This window comes from Podarcis cretensis (genome assembly GCF_951804945.1).
Source record: "Podarcis cretensis genome assembly, chromosome: 1".
In the NCBI taxonomy this organism is placed as follows: domain Eukaryota; kingdom Metazoa; phylum Chordata; class Lepidosauria; order Squamata; family Lacertidae; genus Podarcis; species Podarcis cretensis.
Window position 1 is genome coordinate 52,823,141 of NC_137170.1, and position 20,287 is coordinate 52,843,427.

General features: G+C 43.0%; 1 protein-coding gene across 1 annotated transcript in view; it reads right to left on the reverse strand.

Moving 5' to 3' along the window:
* The window catches only part of LARGE2 (LARGE xylosyl- and glucuronyltransferase 2), a 49,237-nt gene that overhangs the window by 25,396 nt on the left and 3,554 nt on the right, over positions 1-20,287 (reverse strand). The window contains exon 2 of the mRNA XM_079952981.1: positions 9,614-9,782. The gene's annotated coding sequence lies outside the window, so the exon portion shown is untranslated. The remainder of the gene's footprint in view (positions 1-9,613; positions 9,783-20,287) is intronic.

The window sequence follows — 20,287 nt, forward strand, 5'->3', positions numbered from 1 at the left end:
CATTTCTGAGTTTCCCCTCTCCAAGAAATGCAGCAAGAGCGAGAGGGTGGAGAATGCTTTAGGGAAAGGTCATTAAGTGTGCAGCTCTGCTGGAGCCACACATTAGAGATCCGAAGACACCCATAAGCGTGTGTGCGCGCGCGCGCACACACACACACACACACACACACAGGCATAGTAATATGATGGTTTACATATGCATCCATAGGCACATAATTTAGTGCAGTAGCTGCAGAATCATGAATATGACTGACAGACGAAAACCCCTTGGCCAACTTTTTTAGGACACAGAAATGTGCTCTCCCATGTATACTTGCAAAGTGAAGCAAAGCAGCACATATGCATGCGCACACAGAGCTTTTGCACATTAACAAGTACTTTTGCTCCTATCCATTACCACCACGTTTTGGAATGTTGCTGTCTATGTCAGGGCCTGTGCTAAGTTAACTCAAAGGCAGAAACAACCCTTAGGAAATGTAAGACAAGACCGTTCTGTGACGGGTTAGATTTTTTACTTCCCCTATGATCCTCTCTTCTGCCAGACAAAATAGTAGGCTGGCATAAATCACACAAGGAAGAGGGAAATCAAGGGACCAGAGGTCTCCCAACTCACCTTCAGTTCTAAGGAATCCTTTTGTCCCAAGAGAAAATCCTTCTCAAACCTCACCATATTAATTGGCTCCTTTTCTTATTCCTGGCTGGAATCTATCCTTCCTCAGCAGCTTCTTGCTTGCACTGGGCAAACATTGGCAGCAACAGGATGAGGAGCTTCCCAATAATGGCATTCTTTGTTACCAACATACTATTAGAAGGATGTAGATGAAACTGTTCACAGCATGTGACTGTTTTTGCTGCCCTACAGCCAACAGCCCCTCACTTCACTTCATGGGCTCTTTATAGCATGCAGCCACAAAAGGCAGGTAGCCTTAAAAAACCCCTCAAATCTCTATTTGTTATTGCTATTATGCTACTTAGGTGGTGTGTGTGTGTGTGTGTGTGTGTACACACACACAGAGAAACACACACCCCACAAATCAGTTTTGGAACATTTTTTTTTCCATATTCTGGAAATGTTTTGTTCATCCACACCAAATTACAGAGCCAGACATGTCTTGGGAGGCTGCCTTTTGCTCTTCCCTATTCAATACTATACAACGTGAATGCTTATTGGAAAACTGAGGCATTGAAATCATGCAGTAGCACAACACCATCCAGAAAACCTTCCCTATAAACTAACAGGATCAGGGCACATATCTCACGCCTAAATTCACACCACTGCAAGTACCAAAAATTGAAGTATTCCATCAATTGGGGGAGGGCCAGAATTTGCTTTTACAGGTCAAGTCTATTGCGCTAAGGCTAAGAATACAAGATGAGCCCGGCTGGATGAGAGCAAAGGCCCATCTAGTCCAGCATTCTGTTGTCATAGTGGTCAACCAATGCCTGTGGGACTGCTCCGGTGGGAAGGTAAATGGTGTTTCCATGCGCTGCTCTGGTTTGCCAGAAGCAGCTTATTCATGCTGGCCACATGACCCGGAAGCTGTACGCCGGCTCCCTCGGCCAATAAAGCAAGATGAGCGACGCAACCCCAGAGTCGTCCGCGACTGGACCTAATGGTCAGGGGTCCCTTTACCTTTTTAATGCCTGTGGGAAGCTTGCAAGCAGGACATGAGAGTAATACTCCTCTCCCGCTCATGTTCCCCAACAACTGGTAACCAGAGACATACTGCCTCTGACATTGGAGCTGATATATAGTCATTATGCCTGGTAACTATCGATAGCCTTATTCTCCATAAATAGCAGAGTAGTTAAAAGCAACACATTTTGACTAATTTTGACTCCTATATTTTTTGTAAGCTTAAAATAGCAGGATGACTGCTACCGACATCTACAGGTGCCAGCTTCTCAACTAGAAGCAGTAGGTGGAGGCAGGCAGCCTACCAGTTCCCTTCACCTTCATCCCTCCAAGGCAAGAGAAGAAGGTTGGCCAAGTGAGTAACTAGTGGAAAAAACAGGGGGAGGGAGGCACAGCAGCTGCTTTCTCTTTTAGAGCATCCCTTAAAAAGACAGGCATAATTTCTGCTTTGAGCACCAAGCAACCTTAGCTTCTTAGACATATTTGCAGGGCACATGGAGTGCTTAGTCTACAGTCATGACATCTAGAAACCACTTATTTTAAATAATCACATGTGAACCACACTGGGTCTAAATAAATGTTGTCTAAGGAAAGGCAATGTAGACTTTAGCTTTTCAACAGGATGCTCCCATTTTTCTATACCTAGCCTTGCCCCCAACTCTGCTAAAGGTCTATCATTTCCCTTCCCACATTCATCTTGGGACATCATGGTTGGCTGGGTTCCCATGCCATTTTATCTTGTGCTGCCTGGAGAGGATTGGAGTTCCTCCCATTAATTTGCAGTGCTGTAATGGGATACGTTCCACAAGGGCAGTTCCTTCTACTTCCGTACTCTTAGAGAATGAAAAGAACAATCAGTACTGAGATTTTGCAAGTCTGCTTGGAACTTGCACCCCTGTCTCTAAAACGCTTTCAGTCATGTAGACCTCCTCAATAAATGACTCCTCCTACATTCAGCTTCTGTGCTTTACTCACACCATAATCATTCTTCCTGCATTTGGGTGGGGAGGGGGGCAGGGGGAGAGCACTTAGAATATGCATGCTCATGACCTCAAATAGCTCAGAATATGCAGAGGCTAACTTTGTGCCTTGCAATTACGCAGCACACCAACAACATTCCAAAACGCCACTCCGGGTGGAAATTATGCACACATTTAGTGCTGTGGTTTGAAGGGCACAAACAATGGTTCGTAACAACCAGAACTGGTGACTGCTCCCGAAAATATAATACTGGAAATCACCTTGGAATTTAACCTGCCCACAGAATCCCAAATTGTTAAAAGATATAACTGACATCATGATACGTGAGACAAAAGATGGATAACAGCCACAGTTGGCGTTCACATATTTGCATATGGACTGGCATGAATACACAATGCCAGCTGCCCACCCAGTGTCCTCTTTAGGCAGAGTTATTTCTGGCACTGTAGTAACAGTAGCAATACACAAGTCTCCTGTCTGCCTAAGGAGAAGCAACCACACTAAAAATAGGGAAATCTCTATGATTGGACATGAGGAAAGGTGGTTAAAGCTATCTGCATAGCTCTCCAGTACTTTGCTGGCCAAGACCATTGGTTGTTTCACCGACAATGACAGATATGCACACTATATATAGGGGTAGGCACTGCAAGCCTCTAAGTGAGCAGGGGAGAGGATTTGCAAAACCTGGGTCCTGCTAGACCAAGCGTGGCTTCCATGCCAGAAAACTGGAACAAAGAGCAGAAGTGCTTGGTAGAGACTGGGTTGCAGGGGGTGTGGTTTAAAATTTTAAGCTTCAATATGAAAATGATATATAGGTGGTACATGACCCCAGTCAAACTTGCAAAAATCTACCATTTGCCCGATAATAAATGTTGGAAATGTAAAGATACTGAGGGGACATTCTTTCACCTTTGGTGGACGTGCCCAAGGATTAAGGCTTTCTGGGAGATGATATATAATGAACTGAAAAAGGTATTTAAGTATACTTTCCTGAAGAAACCAGAGGCCTTTCTTCTGGGCATGGTCGGCCAATTGGTGTCAAAGAAGGACAGAACTTTCTTTATGTACGCTACAGCAGCAGCAAGAATACTCATCGCAAAGTATTGGAAGACACAAGATCTACCCACTCTGGAAGAACGGCAGATGCAAGTAATAGACTATATGGAACTGGCTGAAATGACCGGCAGAATTCGAGATCAAGGAGAAGAGCAGGTGGAAGAGGATTGGAAGAAGTTTAAAGCCTATCTACAAAAACACTGTAAAATCTTTGAATGTTGAGGACATTGAAAAAGAAAAGAAGGGGTTCTAGTGACTGAGTTAATTAAGAGTATAAAGGGAGGGATTAAGAGTCAAAATGAACAAAATTGAGCTTGCTGAACTAATTATTACATAGAATACAAGATCGGGAGGCGGGTGGAAGCAAGGAAAATAAGGTTTTGAAGGTTATAATTGGAAAGTGAGTTTATTTTTATCTCAAAATTTCCTTTTTCGTTTTTCTTTTTTCGTCTTATTTTTTGTCTATGTTGTTTTCTTTTCTTTTTTGTATAATGTTTGTGAAAATTTTTCTTTTGTAATGTTTGTGAAAATATGCTTTTTTGTTCTTTTTGTGGAAAATGTAATAAAATTATTTTAAAAAAAAATAAATAAAATTTTAAGCTTCAAAATTCCTGATCCTGAACAGAGGTATGAACTCTTTATAGTAGCACCATGAGATCCACTCTCAGCCCATGGCACTTTCTCAACAGTATATTGAGAAAGAGGCGCAGGGGTTTTCCTCCCGGCCCCCAAATCAACTGGTATAAATTTTTTATGAAATAAATAAAAATAAATTATGTGTGAGGGGATTAGGCCAGGATGGGAAACCTCAGGCTAGGAACCAAATGTGGCCCTCCAGGACTCCATATCAGGCTACACCTGGCCCTCATGAAGTTATTGGGTGTTTCTGCCCAGCTAGAATTGTCACTGAACGCTGCTAATGTCTCTTACTTGCCTAGATGAAGGACAGAGAGTGTACATAGACACTAGCCTACTGCACGAAGGTAACATCTGCACATTTGTTTTGCCCACTTTTTGCTCTGGCCCCACATACTATTGGCAGGTCGCCTTCAGAAGGCTGCCCAGGTAGCCCACAGCCTGAAAAAGGCTTCCCAGCTCTGGATTAGACAAGTTAATCCTACCATAAGAAACATCCCTGGAATCAGTGATAAAGAGATTCACAATGAAAATGCTTAGTACAGTAGTAGCTGAGACGAAGTTATACAACATCATATTTTAAATATGTGTCTGGAGAAGCAGAGTTGTATTTCTATTGCACCTCTATCCAAAAGAGATCTGTAGCTCTGACAAAAGAGCCACTAATAATCACATTTCCTGCTAGAAGCAAGATATAGCGAAGTATCAGATGAAGAATTATCTTAGTGCACGGGACAAACAGTGACAAGTATTGCAACTGAGAATCTACAACCTTTTTTAAAAGAACCCACTGAGTTCTGCAATGTCTGGTTAGTTAGAAAGGAAGAGCAACTAGATTATAACAGGTTATGACATTGACCGATTAAATATATATATATTTATTTTAATGTATTTAAAATAAAGTATTGCATTAATGAATTTCATTGTTTATTGTTTGCTAACTTACATTTGAATGCATCCATGGATGGTTGATTAGATTTTTAAATTGTAAGCCACCTTGAGGACTTTTGTCAAAGCAGAATATGAATTTAAAAGAATAATAAGAATAGCTCACAGTAACAAGTAGTCCACAAGTGGACTAAGACTCACTCCATATTCATAATATTCATAATAAAAATGTTACAATTTTTCACAGGCTTCCTCATTCTATTGCATTGTTCTCAGAGTTTTTGCAAAAGTTGATGGGGGGGGGTGTTGTTGTTTTTTCTCAAGGGGGTTGTTGGCAAGGAGAAGCTTAATGGCAGTGTTAGAGTGGTATGTGCAAGTTGGGGGCAGCAGATGTATATGGTTATGGCAATATGACCCCAATCCACAAAGGAAAGGAGGAATTTAACAACCCAAAGGCAACCCAAACACCATAAATTTAAGGCACATGTAAAAAACTTTACCCCAAAGAATCCTGGGAACTGTAGCTTAAGGATTCTGGGAACTGTAGCTCTGGGAGGGAGTAAGCTACAGTTCCCAGGATTCTTTGCAGTGGGGAAATGTGCTTTGAATGTATGGTGTGTACACAGACTCTGATGCTTTACATTGCAATTCTTTTGCATTCTATTCCTTCCTATTTCTACCTATATCTACACAAACCCAATTAGAGCTGGGAGGAAAATACAAGATTCTCCGGTATCTCCCACTTACACATACCATAATCCACATGCGTGGAATTGCAACTTTTGTAGTACGGTGGGATGGAGGTCTTTGCGCATGGGGGAGCCAGTATGCCAGAAAGAAACTCTTCCAATTTATCCCTGCTTGCAGCACGAAGAGTTCATTCCCTGACGCTGGACAGTCCTCGCAGACAACCACAGGGGCATGTTGCTGAACAAGAAATAGAGAGAATGGAAGAGTGGGGAATTAATAGCAGAAAGCAAAGAAGATCATAAATCCAAATGAAGTGTTGATGGAATCACAAACCACAAATGAGTGGCCTATGCATTTTACAACCTGCTGAGCTGATTTATTCCCGACTGGACTGTCAAGCCCAGAGGTTAGGCTGTGAAACAAATGGGGAAACAAACCCATGGTGAGGAGGAGAATCTCTTCTTCCTTCAATGAGATTTGAAACGGAAAGCTCTCTATAAAAAGGAAAGCACTCCAGTGCCCCCTCATACTGACCAATAGCCCCAAGGTCTGCGTGGGCCTTATCTGGCCTGTAACTGTATAGGTCTCACATGATCAAGGGTGCAATCCCACAGAGTTTCCTAGGCACGAGTCCCATTGAACACAGCACTTCTAAATGCATAAAAGGACTGAACTGCAAACTAGTGAACGGGCGTCCCTCTGTGTGGTCAACTAATGTAAGGTTCTCCATGAAGAGAGATTCTTTACTGAAATGGAGACTTGTGAACGGTAAGTGAATTGCCCTTGTGCTCTAAAGCATGAATCATAAAAAAAGAAGTCCAAATAAATGAGATTACAGCTTGGGTTGCTGTTTTGTCAGCAAGCTCCTATTCTTTGCTGCATTTTATTAGGTGAAACGGCATTTTGTAAGAGTTTGTTTCTGTTGCATATAAATGTTCTATTATTGTAATTGCTGTTAGATGCCCTGAGTGTGGGATGGGTGATATATAAATTGCTTAGTATACAGTCATCCTCTGCAGGTTCATTTAAGACATACTTCCTCAGTCTGTGTGCATTCTTTCTAGCAGTTTCTTTTGATAGGAAGAACACGCACTTATGCAGAGTGAGAGGTCAGCATTCTTCTTGCTTTTTATCTACACCAAATGCACAAAAAAATTGGGAAATGAGCACCACAATGGGCTGGCTTATATTTGCCTTCAATACTGGGACTATGACATGCTGGATCTGGACTAGTAATGTAACACACCACTATTATAACACACTCGACTCGTCTGTTTAACAAGCAAAAGCATGTACTATTCTTTCATCCAAGATGGTCCCATTTTTTCATTCTACCTGTTGGGAAATATTTAACTTCCATAAAAGCAGAAGGTTCCTAATGCTTCCACAAAAAATTCCTTTAGCCCCAGCCAGGAATGTGCATTTTGAATGGCTCTATTAAAACCTTTGATAGCATGGTTGACATTAGATTTCTAATATTTAGAGAACTAGGTGCTTGGAAAGGATTAAATGGAGACAGATCTTTCAAGGCTAGTTAAACTCTTTTTGCACCTATTTTGCCCTGGACACATGAGTAGTCTGCTCTCCAAGAATAGGAGACTATGGAGGTCCAAATAGGGCACTAAAAGCATAAATGCTCATTAAGCACTTTTTAAAGCTCTGTAAATTAAACCATTACAAAGTCTTGTGGCACCTTAAAGACTAGCAGATTTGTGGTGACCCCCCCAAAAAAAACCCACCTTTCATGGTGTAAAGTCTATCTAACACATGAAGTGTTATCCTCAGAAAGCCCATGCAGAGAAAAATACAGTGGACAGTGGGATCAAATGACTAGGAAACACAAGAAGTACAGTGTGACGCACTTAAAATGCCAATTATTTTAGTGGAGGCACTGAAAAGATTTTGGACAGGTCATCCTACTTCTAAATATGCTGTTATGGTTTCCTAATGTTCCCTAGCAGAGAATAAAAATAAAAAGCCCACCAACTGCCATTTAAAAACTCCCTTTTAACACTCCCTTCCTCGACCCCTATTTCCCATGCAGAATATCTTTGGAATGAAAGGTGGGGCTGAATTAGAATGGGGGAAAGATCTGATCAGACAGCATTGGAGGGAGGTCTGCAGAGTCCCCCAGGCTCTGTTTTGTGTGTAAGCCAAGTTACCTTCTGTGATAAAAATTCACCTGCACTGCTGTGCTAACCAAGTGAGGTTCCTGAGGTGAAGGTGTGCTGCACAGAAGGCAAATTGTTGGTGAGGGGAAGAGATCTCTTACTGAGTTCTGTGTAGAATAATCCTCAGTGGCAGACATAAGGACTCTGTGCCTAGCTGAAAAGGACAGGAGGGCTTTTATGTTACAGGCAAGAAAGGGCACCAACGCCCATTCAAATGAAGTAATGAAAATAGTGGCAATTCAGAATCCATTAGGGGCTTCGCACTTTGTTCCCTTTCCCCTGTCAGTAAAAAAACACACACACTGATCTTAGTACTCCACATTTCTAGCTCTTGCCAGAAATAATTATAGTAGTCTGTGCCTCAAGACAACTTTGAGTCCACAAGGTCAGAATCAGAGCATCACTCAGCAGTTTTCGCAAGCATTACAGAAAATCCAGGCGGAAACCTTAAAAAAAATCACCCATGTCACCCAGTTCCAGAGCAGAGGCCTTGCCTTCTTAAAGGAAAGGGTTTTGCCACCAATTTTGACCACTTCCCCCACTTCAGCTCTTGTGGAATAATAGGGGGATCAGAATGTCTTCAACATCTCTCTCTCCCAGGGTCAATCCAGCTCTTACGCTCCTTTCTTCTTGCCATCCCTTTTATTTCAAAGTTCAATAAACAGGAAGAAAAGGGAAAGGGTCTTGACAAATCCCATCAAGGCTCAGGAAAAACCAAGCCTGCCTCCAGCTGACATACCAGGCCCTGCACTAATGAGAGGTAAGGAGGCACCTAAGAAGAACAGGCAACAGCAAAGAGGAGAAATGAATTATTCACATTGCATGCAGTAGACAGCTGCACAAATCACACACTTTCCACACCTAAAAGGGACAAGCTCCAGATCCTTGCAGGTCCCCATGCTTGACCAGGGCTTCTACATCTTGCATCCCAAAAGAGGCAGCCCAGAGGCCAACAGCTGCATCCAGTCAAGAATGGAATTTGCAGCTGAAAGGCTTTTGTGCAAGGGATGCACAATAGCCAGGCCAGTACAGGGGAGGGTCAGAGTTAACTCTTTGATCACCACAGCCCCAGAGGGCAAAAAAGAAAGGAACAGCCTGTAGTTGCCACTCTTTCTAAAATGGCACATATGTTATCATGCATATTCAATCTAATCACTGATCACAGCAAGCCTCTAGTATTATTCAAGCAAAAAGAATACGTGTTCCTAGAACTGAGAGCTCCAGCAAGCAGTGAAAAAGCTCCTCCCCATCCCATCTCTATAGCATAATACCAAATACAGTCGTACCTTGGATCCTGAATGCCTTGCAAGTTGAACGTTTTGGCTCCTGAACACCACAAACCCAGAAGTGAGTGTTCTGGTTTGTGAACGTTCTTTGGAAACCGAACGTCTGACGGGGCTTCCAACTGGCTGCAGGAGCTTCCTTCAGCCAACTGGAAGCCACACCTTGGTTTCTGAACATTTTGGAAGTCGAACAGACTTCTGGAACGGACTCCGTTGAACTTCCAAGGTACCACTGTAACCTTTTTTATCCTGTATGAGAATGAAAAACCAACCTTGACAATACACACCACAGTGGCTGGGGTGCAAAGGAGACCAACAAAGTGGATGAACTGCTGCGAGGGTTCTTGTCCATCTATAGATAGTGGAGAGTAGACATGGTCCCACAGTCACCAGGATAAATGAGCTCCAGATGAAGAGTCAATGTCCATTGTTCAAGAGCATCTGAAAGAGCACAGAGAGGCTGAACAAGGGTTAAAATACAGGTGATATGTATACCTCCCCTTTTTACCTTCTCCTGGCCCCTTAAGGGGCTACCTGTTACTCCAGTGTAGAAGATTACCTACATTCAAATTATTTGGTACCCAGAGCTGCACCTCAGTTGTATTTATACAACTATTTCTATACTGCCATAGCATAAAGCAGGACAGTGCTCATAATAAAAAGACAATGAAAAAGAATGTAATGTTTTATCACAATAGGAAGCTGCCATCAGAAAAATAAATAAAACATTTGCTACTCAGGATTGATTCACATGACTCCATTTACTCAGTATATCGAGGGAATTGTGTTAATTTTGGTACAGGGGATCTCCAGCTTTCCAGCAGGTGGAAATGTTGACCAAAAATATTGCTCTTATGGGCAACAGAAGTTTTAGCAACCTCACTGTAAGAGCAAGGGTAGCACAAGGCCCCATTCAGCCCATATTTTGTTACGTTTCAGAGAGAAACTAATCAAACTTGCAGCACATTAAACGAGGTTAGTGCTATGACAGAAAATGAACATTGCTGTGATGGCTCACACTGGTTTTACAGTTACACTGTAAAATTACACTACTAGCAGAATGGGATAGGATGCCCATATTTTGGATTCCCCCCTTGAAGTGTCAGCTGCCAAGGGAGTGAATGTCAATGGGAGACTTGTCATCATAACAGTGCAATCCTATTTCTACTCAGAAGTGAGTCTCATTGTGCTGAACGGGCCCTACACCCAGGGAAGTGTGTATGAGATCCCAGCCAAAGGCCCACTGAACACAACAGAACTTATTTCTAATGTATTGTATAGGATATGCTACAAGTATCTTGCCCGGTAGGAGATATGTGAAATTTAACCATCAAACCTCAGCCCTGGGCTCATTAGAGATAATTTTAACAGGAAAAGGTATCGCCTTTGATTTCTTGGTGGGAATTGGTTTTGAATGCAGTTTGAAAAGAATTCATGCTATTGTGAATTTTAGAATTCCAAGGTCAGGCTCTGAAAGGAGTTCTTCCTTTGACCCAGCAGCTTACACAACTTGGGTAATTTGTATTTTTTCTGAATTGTCATATAGAAAGGGTGACAACTCTCAGGTAGGCTTGTAGGTCATATGTTATTTTGTCATTATAATAGAAATCCAGTATCTCTAAACCTTTCTTGGTAGTCACCTGAAGGCTCTTCTTCTAAGCTTTCGTACTACATTAAAACAGCACGAGTTCTGCAACGTTTCTGAAATGTCTTGACAGAGCTCACAAGGAACGTTATTGCCATTGCAAGATTATACTTTGAATTGGAAAGCCAGTACGCGCGCGCGCTCTCTCTCTCTCTCTCTCAAATGTGCTTGCTAATAAGTGTCCCGCTGTTATCGTTTCAAGTGGCAGGTAAGTGTGCCCTTTTGTGAACAGCCGTACTCATTGCTTCGGTGTTTAACTTTGTTATGTGTGATAGCAAATGTGGCAAGAAATGTCCGGGATTAAAATAAATAGTACTGAGACAACCAGGCGGAACATGAAAAGAAGTGTGATTAATGCCACCACACACACATTTTTAGGCTGCCAGAAGCTGCCTAAAATAAAAACAAACCAAATGTTTCTAGCCCCATATGCATGGTGCTGATAACGCCAAGGTTGCAGGTTCGATCCCCATATGGGACAGCTGCGTATTCCTGCATTGCACTAGATGATTCTCAGGGTCCCTTCCAACTCTACAATTCTATGTCCGCAGATGCCCCCAGCAGCACTGTGGGAAATGGCTGCTCTAAAACACTCAACCTTTTGCTGAGGCATGGTAAATGCAAAGGAAAATAATGAAGAGAAAATATTTACAAGAGGCACAAAACAGTATGTTAGTAAGCCATCCTTCTTCGCCAGCTTCCACATGCACAGCGTTACCAGAGAATTCTTTGTTTTCAAGCTAAAATCTCTGCCTAGCAAGAAGATTTAATTCCTGTTCTCAGAACAGGTTTGTCAAGCACAGTGCATATTCCCACTTGCAGAAGTTATTAAGCATTTATACAGGCTCAAATTATAACATTTGCTGCAAATGCTGCCAATACCAACAGGAATTTATTTGCTAAGGCATCACAGTCCAAGCTGGGTAAGACACAGAAGAACAGGGAACAGACATTTTGTGAGGAGCATTGCATTTACTCATTTCCACCATGACAATTACTTTTAATACACAGTCGTATTCTAGCTAGAAAGCTTCCAGTGGGAGGATTACCCTTGAGTATGTTTAATACCACCCCAATAATTATCTTTCTAAAAACATGGATGTAGAATTTAAAAACGGAATTCTTCACATCAGTTTCTTGGACTCTATGAACCATTTGCTTAGCATTTTAGCTATTACATGCAGAAAAACCCACAGCCTGACTAAATAGCCACTTTCCTCTTAGGCTGCTGGGTAAGAGAAGATGACACAACCTGCCAGGACTTGAACAACTAAGTGTGCTCTCTGGAAAAATCAAACAATTGCACCATTCACCTGGAAACTGCAGGAACAGCAAAACCTTACGGTAAACTTGTGTGTTTTGGCATTTTAGGTTTAGAAAAGCTCTAACCCCATAGCTGGATTGCTCAAGTCGGAATGCAAGCTCAGCAGCAGAACAGGAAAGAAACCCAATATAAACGGTGATGCCTTTGGGAAGTACTGGAAGCAGCATCACACAATAAAAGTGTTAAAGGAATCAGGGGAACACAAATTTTACAGAGGGATTCCACAACACACAGCATCCAATATAGTCTAGTAAAAATAAGGGTGAAATAAAATAAATCATTTTTAGGATAACATTTAAGCTAGCAGAAGTAGCAACATACTAATAGCTGCAATGTCCAGTTTGAGGCAAAATGAGGCTATTCTCCGTCACAAGTTGCTACTGGAAGTGCCTGAAAATAGAAACAGTTGAAAACTAACAGGCACTGAGGCTGCAGTATCTCAGTTTCTATAGAGTCAAACAGCTCCCCTTATTTGCTTTATTTTTATTATATATCTTCTCTTCTTCCTAAAGGAGGAAATGATTTTAAAATATTTAACAGGAGTATTTGTACCTTTAGTACAACACTCAAGAAGAAAAACCTCTCTAAAGCTTTTAACCCAAATACGTATTGTAAATTTCCTTCACTATACCGGCATTGACATACAGTCGTACCTTGGTTCTTGAACAGAATCCGTGCTGGAAGTCCATTCAACTTCTGAAAATGTTCGAAAACCAAGGTGTGGCTTTTGATTGGCCGCAGGAGCTTCCTGCATTCAATCGGAAGCCACGGAAGCAGCGTCAGATGTTCGGGTTCCAAAGAACGTTCGCCAACCGGAACCTTCACTTCTGGGTTTGTGGCATTCGGGAGCCAAAACATTCAAGTCACAAGGCATTTGAGAACCAAGGTACAACTGTACAGTATGTTGTTGTTTAACAGTCATTATCATAACCTGCTATCACATAGCCACACCTAGCACAGCACTTTGTTTGGGTTCAAGTCGTGCTCAAGCAAGGTGCCTCAGGCCAATAGCAGCCAATATAGGTAAAAATGAATTAGGAAATGAGGTGTGCTTTACAGTATGTTGTGCCCAAGCCAGTTGTCAGGCTGGATACAATTCTATGCTTGCCCTGTGGGTTGCTGACCTGAGGTCCAAAGCACACTGAGGTACACACCTCAATCCCTTACGATTTTTAATACATTGGACGTTATTGGTATGGGGCATCATGCTTGACAGTGTCTTGTCACTTCCTGTCTAGATCAAGATGGAGACCACTTCTTTCAGAGCTCTGAAAGAGGTCTCTGCAACCAGATGGGGCCTCTTTGAGAAACCACAGGAGGATGGCCTGCAGTGCCTGGGGTGATCCCCCCTCCTATAATGAAGTCAGCCTGACAACTAGGAATAGGAGAGGCAGGAGAAGCCTTTTTGCATTGATCTAGGTACCGCTCCAGCGGGAACGTAAACGACGTTTCTGTGCGCTGCTCTGGTTCGCCAGAAGCGGCTTAGTCATGCTGGCCACATGACCAGGAAGCTGTACGCCGGCTCCCTCGGCCAATAAAGTGAGATAAGCGCCGCAACCCCAGAGTCGGTCACAACTGGACCTAATGGTCAGGGGTCCCTTTACCTTTAAACACAGCAACTTACAATATTTTTCTTCTTATGGTAGCCCAATTGCTGTGGCAAAATACAATACAGGTACCGGTAGGTTAGAATTTACGTGTATGTTTTGCTATCTTAACTGGACTCACATTATAATTGTCTGATCTTAACCATTATCAGCTCGAATCAACAGAACATAAAATAATGTTGTCAAGCCATAAGAACTGGATTTAGCCTAAATGAAAATCCAGGGTCTACACTGCTTTTTTTTTGGTAGATCACTAGTGATAACACTTTCTATTCTGAGAACCTTGCAATAATGCCAACTGGCTTAGGTTGCCATGAAGCATGAGTCACGGCCGAATTGGCAAGCACTGTCCTTCAGTGAATCCCCTAATAGTTACTGCAAATGAGTCTCTTACCAAACTCAAGTCGAGAAGACTAGGACTAGTACAATTCTTCCACAATTCTTGCACTGTCTGTTCCTTGAATTTTAAGCTTGTGAGGTTCAAGGACCTGTTTTATCTTTTGCAAGGAGCCTATATCAACAATTGCCAATGCATTATTAATGATAATATAATCTATCACAGATATATGGGCATGGATCCTGAGACCCCTGAATGAAAGGAAGTTGACAAAGAGAATTTTCATTCCCCTACTCACCCCAGCACCCTATCCAATGGGGGAGAGGGGACAAAAGTAGGCAGCTTGAACAAGCAGCTTCACTTGAAGCTGCATTTGAGGCTGCCTCAAAATGCTAACGTTAGAAGGCACATTTGCAGGAGGGGGCAGGTAGGTGGAAGGGGGTGCTTAACCCAACTCACGGCTGCCAACTCTCCCTTGAAAACATATTCCGGGGTTTTACTCCTTTCCCCTCAGCATGGAGAATAGCATTTATGAGGAGAATCGGTCAGCATGGAAATTATTAACCCAGCCTTCCCCAGCCTGGTGCCTTCGCCATGGACTATAACTCCCATCAGCCCCAGCCTCCGAAGCTGTGCTGGCTGGGGATCAATGGGAGTTGCAGTCCAAAATGGCTGAAGGACACTAGGTTAGGGAAGGAAGGTTAAGCACTAATGTCCTCCCTTCTCCACTACAAGCCCACCTCTCAACCCAGTTGTGGGATTGCCTTGGCAAATAAGGGGCTGGGAAGAGGCTTTTGTGAAGGTTCTGCCTCTAGGGAAAATACTTATTTCAAGAGCTTAGAGAAATCCTTTGTTATACCATCAGCATTTGCAGTGGGGTTGACCTTTTTCGAAATAAAGAGGAGCGGATGCTTAATTTAAACAGCTCTGCACAATGGACCAAACATTACAAGTACTGTAAAAGGAAATGCAACCCTCAGATCAAGCCCTCCAACAAGTCCCTTGTAACAGCCCCACTCAGAAAGAGATAACTCCAGCTGAAACACAAGTTGCTAGCAGTAAAGCAAGCTGTCCTGAAGGGTAAAAAATTAATGGGAGCTGCAGAGCCCCTCCTGGCCTTGGGGTGCCTTCTGTGATGCAAAGATGAATGCAGAATCTCAGGTCCCCTGCACTGAGACCACTCTTCAGGCAATTCTTGAAGACTGGCAAAAGGCTTTCCAAGGACTTTCAGCTTTCATTACCAGGCTAAACATGAACAGTAACACACTTGGATGAGTAGCTTAGAGTGGTATGGAATATGCTGGGAGTGTTGAGGTGCAACTCAGCTTGCACTGTGGGCTGGTGTATCTGCATGAGAAAGGGCAGAGAGAGAGGAACCTCCAAACTTCCTAGACTGTCCTTGTGTTCATCTTCCTTCAGAGCTAGATGGATACTCTTAGGTAGGGTTGCCATATTCTGAAGAGCAAAAAAGAGGACACAATGATGACTCTCATTTTAAATACCCCTACAATATGTAGGCTATAGAAGCTGTGATATATTGCTAAGGGGGGCAGGAGAAGAGAAGAGGAAAGCAAGTCTTTAACCACCAGTTATATCTGTATCTCATCCAGAAAGTATAGCCAGAGACATTTTGGCAAATTTAAAAAATCCACCCGGACAGCATTTTTACCTCTGAAAAAGAGGCCATGTCCTGGAAAAAGAGGACACATGGCAGGCCTAGTCAGTTGCTGACCTTACTTCTTATTCCCTCCTTTTCTTCTTCATGCTTTCCTCTTGACATATCTTTACAGCTGATATATTTTGGATCTCTCTTCTCTTGAGACGCAAGAGCAAGCATGGCTCATCACATCCCAACCTTAGGAAAGATTCCCATTCTATTTGGCTATCGACACGTATTTCCAGTAATAAATATTCACTTTGTTTTCTTAAACCCAGAGTCTCCACGTGATTACATCCAGGGAAAGTGTGCTTCTCCAACAAGGATTCTGCTTCAGTTCAGATTCTGCCGGCATTTAACTCCAAATGCTAAGAAAATATACCCCAGAACAGGTGCCAAAAGCAAAGAGACCGGAATTTACAGTCCTTTGCAGCCTCAACACTCCCAAGAACATATTTCAATTAAAGCATTAATAATACTAGTAAGGAGGCTGCTTCTCTACTTCCTCTGCTCTCTGCTTTTAGAGTTCTCTGCAGGCCCCGCTGGAATATTTTCCAGCTCCAGCAAACAAAGAGAGTCTCTAAAAAGCTGCGCCTTATGCCTTTCATCTTCTGCCAAGTTCAGATAACATTTTAAGGTTATACTGGCTTTAAGTCCTGTGTTTCCAGAAAAAAATTAATGGAAGAACAGAGTGTAACTGAAGTCAGGGACACTGTTCATTCTGTTCATTCATTAAACTTAAAGTGCAAAAGCAAAAATGTGGTTCATAGGGATCAGAAGCACTGAATGCATTTTCCATATTTATCCACACTCAATGCCCTCATTATCACAGATTATTTAGTTCCACTCCAATCTGCATTCAGGCCAGGCCATGGGACTGAGTTGACCACGGCTGACATGATGGATGACCTTCACAGAGAGGGGAACAAGGAGAGCGCAACCTTGTTCCTGCTTCTCGATCTCGCAAGCCAAGAGACTGAATCAAGAGGGTACAGCACTGGAAGAGTCCTTTTCAGCCCCCTGGTGGTTACGCTATGGGGTGCTGCAGAGCACTATTCTATCTCCAGAGCTATTTAATGCTACACGAAGCCTCTGGGGGTGATCATTGGGAGCAAGATGCTATCAGAATGCTAACTACACTCAGTTTCATTTCTCTGTAACATCTGAATGAAGCTGTGTGGGCCCTGGGCTGGTGGCCTGAGTGGAGTGGTGAGATGGAGGAAGGAAAATAAGCTTAGCTTTAATTCTGGCAAGACAGTGGCACTATGGGTGAGTGGCTCCTGCATCCAAGAAATTGGTCAACTGCTTGCCCTGGACAGTTTTGCACTGTCCCCAAAGGAACAATTTTCAGTTGGGGGGTGTTTCTTGATCGAGCTCTGTCACTGGAGGCCCAGGGTAGCCTCAGTGGCTAGAAGCCCCTTTTACCAGTTGTAACCTTGTGACAGCCACATTCATTCCTGGATCAGAGAACCTGACCACAGTAGTTCAGGCACTGGTGACTTCAAGTTTGTATTACTGCAGTGCACTCTATGTGGGGCTTCCCTTGTGCTTGATCTGGAAAACACTTAGTAGTTAGGACCTTTTTACTTGCCTTACCCCACTCAACCACTTCAGTTTGTGAAACTGGTACTACATAATACTCGCTTATAAGAAATCAGTATTTTAGTGTGGCAGCATTTACTTTAATAATCTTAAGATACCTCTTTTTAACTGTTTTTAATCAATAATTTTAAGATGGCATCATAGAACTGTAGTGTTGGAAGTGACCCCAGGGGTCAATCCCCTTCAGTGCAGGAATCCTGCCCACAACCATCTCAGGGTGGGTTTGAACCACCAACCTTCTGGTTGACACAGGCAGATGCACTGAGCCACAGAGATCAGGTTTTAGTATGTATTTCTGTAAACTGCTTAGAGATTTTCCTGCAATCAAGCGGTATATAAATCCTGTTAAATATATTATCAAAATTGGGAGGTGCTGCATGCATTTTTAAAATCACTGTGGGACTCACACCATATTTGCAACCTGAATGGATAATATTCGTAGGATATGAAAGCAAAAAAAAAAGGGGGGGATACCCAAGCCAATGCTGATACTTAGGCTTTATATTTTACTAAGTGGAATGATTGTAGCTTTGGTATTGAAAAGATGGCTTGTAGGTATATGCACATGGCAGAGGACTGTGAATTAGGGTTGCCATACGTCCGGAATTTCCAGGGCATATCCGGAATACTGCAGCCGCAAGCAGTGTCCAGTGTCAGCAGTGTTGTTTTTGCAGGTTTCCCTCAGAAATAGCTCATTTCTTTGAGATTTTGCAAAAGATAAGTTCAACAACTTTTCTGTTCGAATTTTCACTTTTTGAAATATAGCAGCTCAAGTACAAAGGTCCTTCACTCTCCCTCCACTCTGTCACAAAGCACAGCAACAAAATTCAAGGAGCAATATTTCAAACTCTGCCAGCAAATCCCAACATGACTCGCATTTAGCTTCTTCTCTCCCTTCTCTGGGCAACTGGTTATGCCATGTGGAGGTCAGGTGGCCAAACTCCCTGCTGACCTTTGCCATTAATTATCTGTGATCAACTGCATACCCCTTCAGGCCTCCAGTCCCCCCCCCCTCCGACCCAATCACTCCCTTCGGCTTCTTTCCCTCCTAGCAAACAGCATATTTTTTCCCTTCCCCACACCTCTTGCACCTCCCCCCCCCCAGCAGAAGTATGTTCAACTAATTAAACTTTCACGCACACATAAGCTTGCCTGCATCTACTGGCTCCTACTTTGCATTACCTTACTCCAGCATTAAGAAACCGGGACACAGTTGTGGGTGGTGGCAGGTGAGCTGCACTCCTAAACTTTTCATAAGTATGTTTAGCACTACTGGAACATCAACTGTACTGGAGAACAAAGCTCTTCTAAATCCTTTGCTAATGGGAATAGGCAGAGCTGGCAGTAAGGCTTATATGCCTACCCCATCCTTCATTCAACCCTTAAAAACCAAATACAATCAGAGGAGCTTCTTCCCAGGTAAGTATGCCTGGGTTTGCAGCCTAAAGCCTTTTGCCAGGATTTGGGGAGAACAACTGGCAAGTGTCAACAACAGTAATACTGCATCCCCCTCCCCAAGTGCAAAGAATGTTACTAACCAGCCAACCAACCTTTTTTGTCTGCCCTGCAAAGGCACCCTTTGGAGAAAGAGAAAAAGAAAGAGAAAGAAAGGGATCTGGAGTCCAGTTATTCATATACTTACTGTATTGGCCCCCTGCTGCAGTTGACAAAAGGATGGAATCAAAGCACCATGACAATAAGCAGCATGTGAATACACTCCCACCAGACAATGCCACATACCAGCTCAATTCCCTCAGGATGCTAAATAGCAGTAGATAGGATTGATTCACACCAAGGCTACCTCTATTGTTCATGACAATATGGTAGGCTTTCAAGATTATGAGTAAAGGTGCCTTGTGTTTTTTACTTTATTTACTGAATCATGCATCATGTAAAGGTAAAGGACCCCTGGACGCTTAAGGCCAGTCAAAGGCGACTATGGGGTTGTAGTGCTCATCTCGCTTTCAGGCCGAGGGAGCCAGCGTTTGTCCACAGACAGGTGGCCAGCATGACTAAACCGCTTCTGGCACAATGGAACACCATGATGGAAACCAGAGCACACGGAAACGCCATTAACCTTCCTGCCGCAGTGGTACCTATTTATCTACTTGCACTGGTGTGCTTTCAAATTGCTAAGTTGGCAGAACCTGGGACAGAGCAATGGGAGCTCACCCTGTCGCAGGGATTTGAACCGCTAACCTTCTGATCAGCAAACCTTCTGATTATTTCATGGGAAATAAACAAGAAGAGCTTGAGCTCTTGGTACAGCAAACTAAATATGACATAATAGGCATCACTGAAACCTGGTGGGATAAGTCCCACGACTGGAATGTAATAATGGAGGGATACAATCTATTTCAGAGAAACAGACCAGACAAGAAAGGAGGAGGAGTGGCGTTATATGTCAGGGATGTGTATACCTGTGAAGAGATCCAAGATTTAGAACCTCAAAGCCAAAGTGAGAGCATTTGGGTCAAAATTAAGGGAGAGAAGAATAACAGTGACCTCATTGTGGGAGTTTACTATAGATCCCCAAGCCAAACGGAGGACATAGATGATGCCTTCCTGGAACAGATGGCCAAGCATGCAAAAGGAAGGGAGACAGTAGTAATGGGGGACTTCAATTACCCGGATATTTGCTGGATGTCAAACTCAGCCAAGAGCATAAGGTCAAACAGATTCCTCACTGGCCTTGCAGACAACTTCGTTGTCCAGAAAGTGGGAGAAGCAACAAGAGGAACAGCCATTTTAGATCTGGTCCTAACCAATGTTGA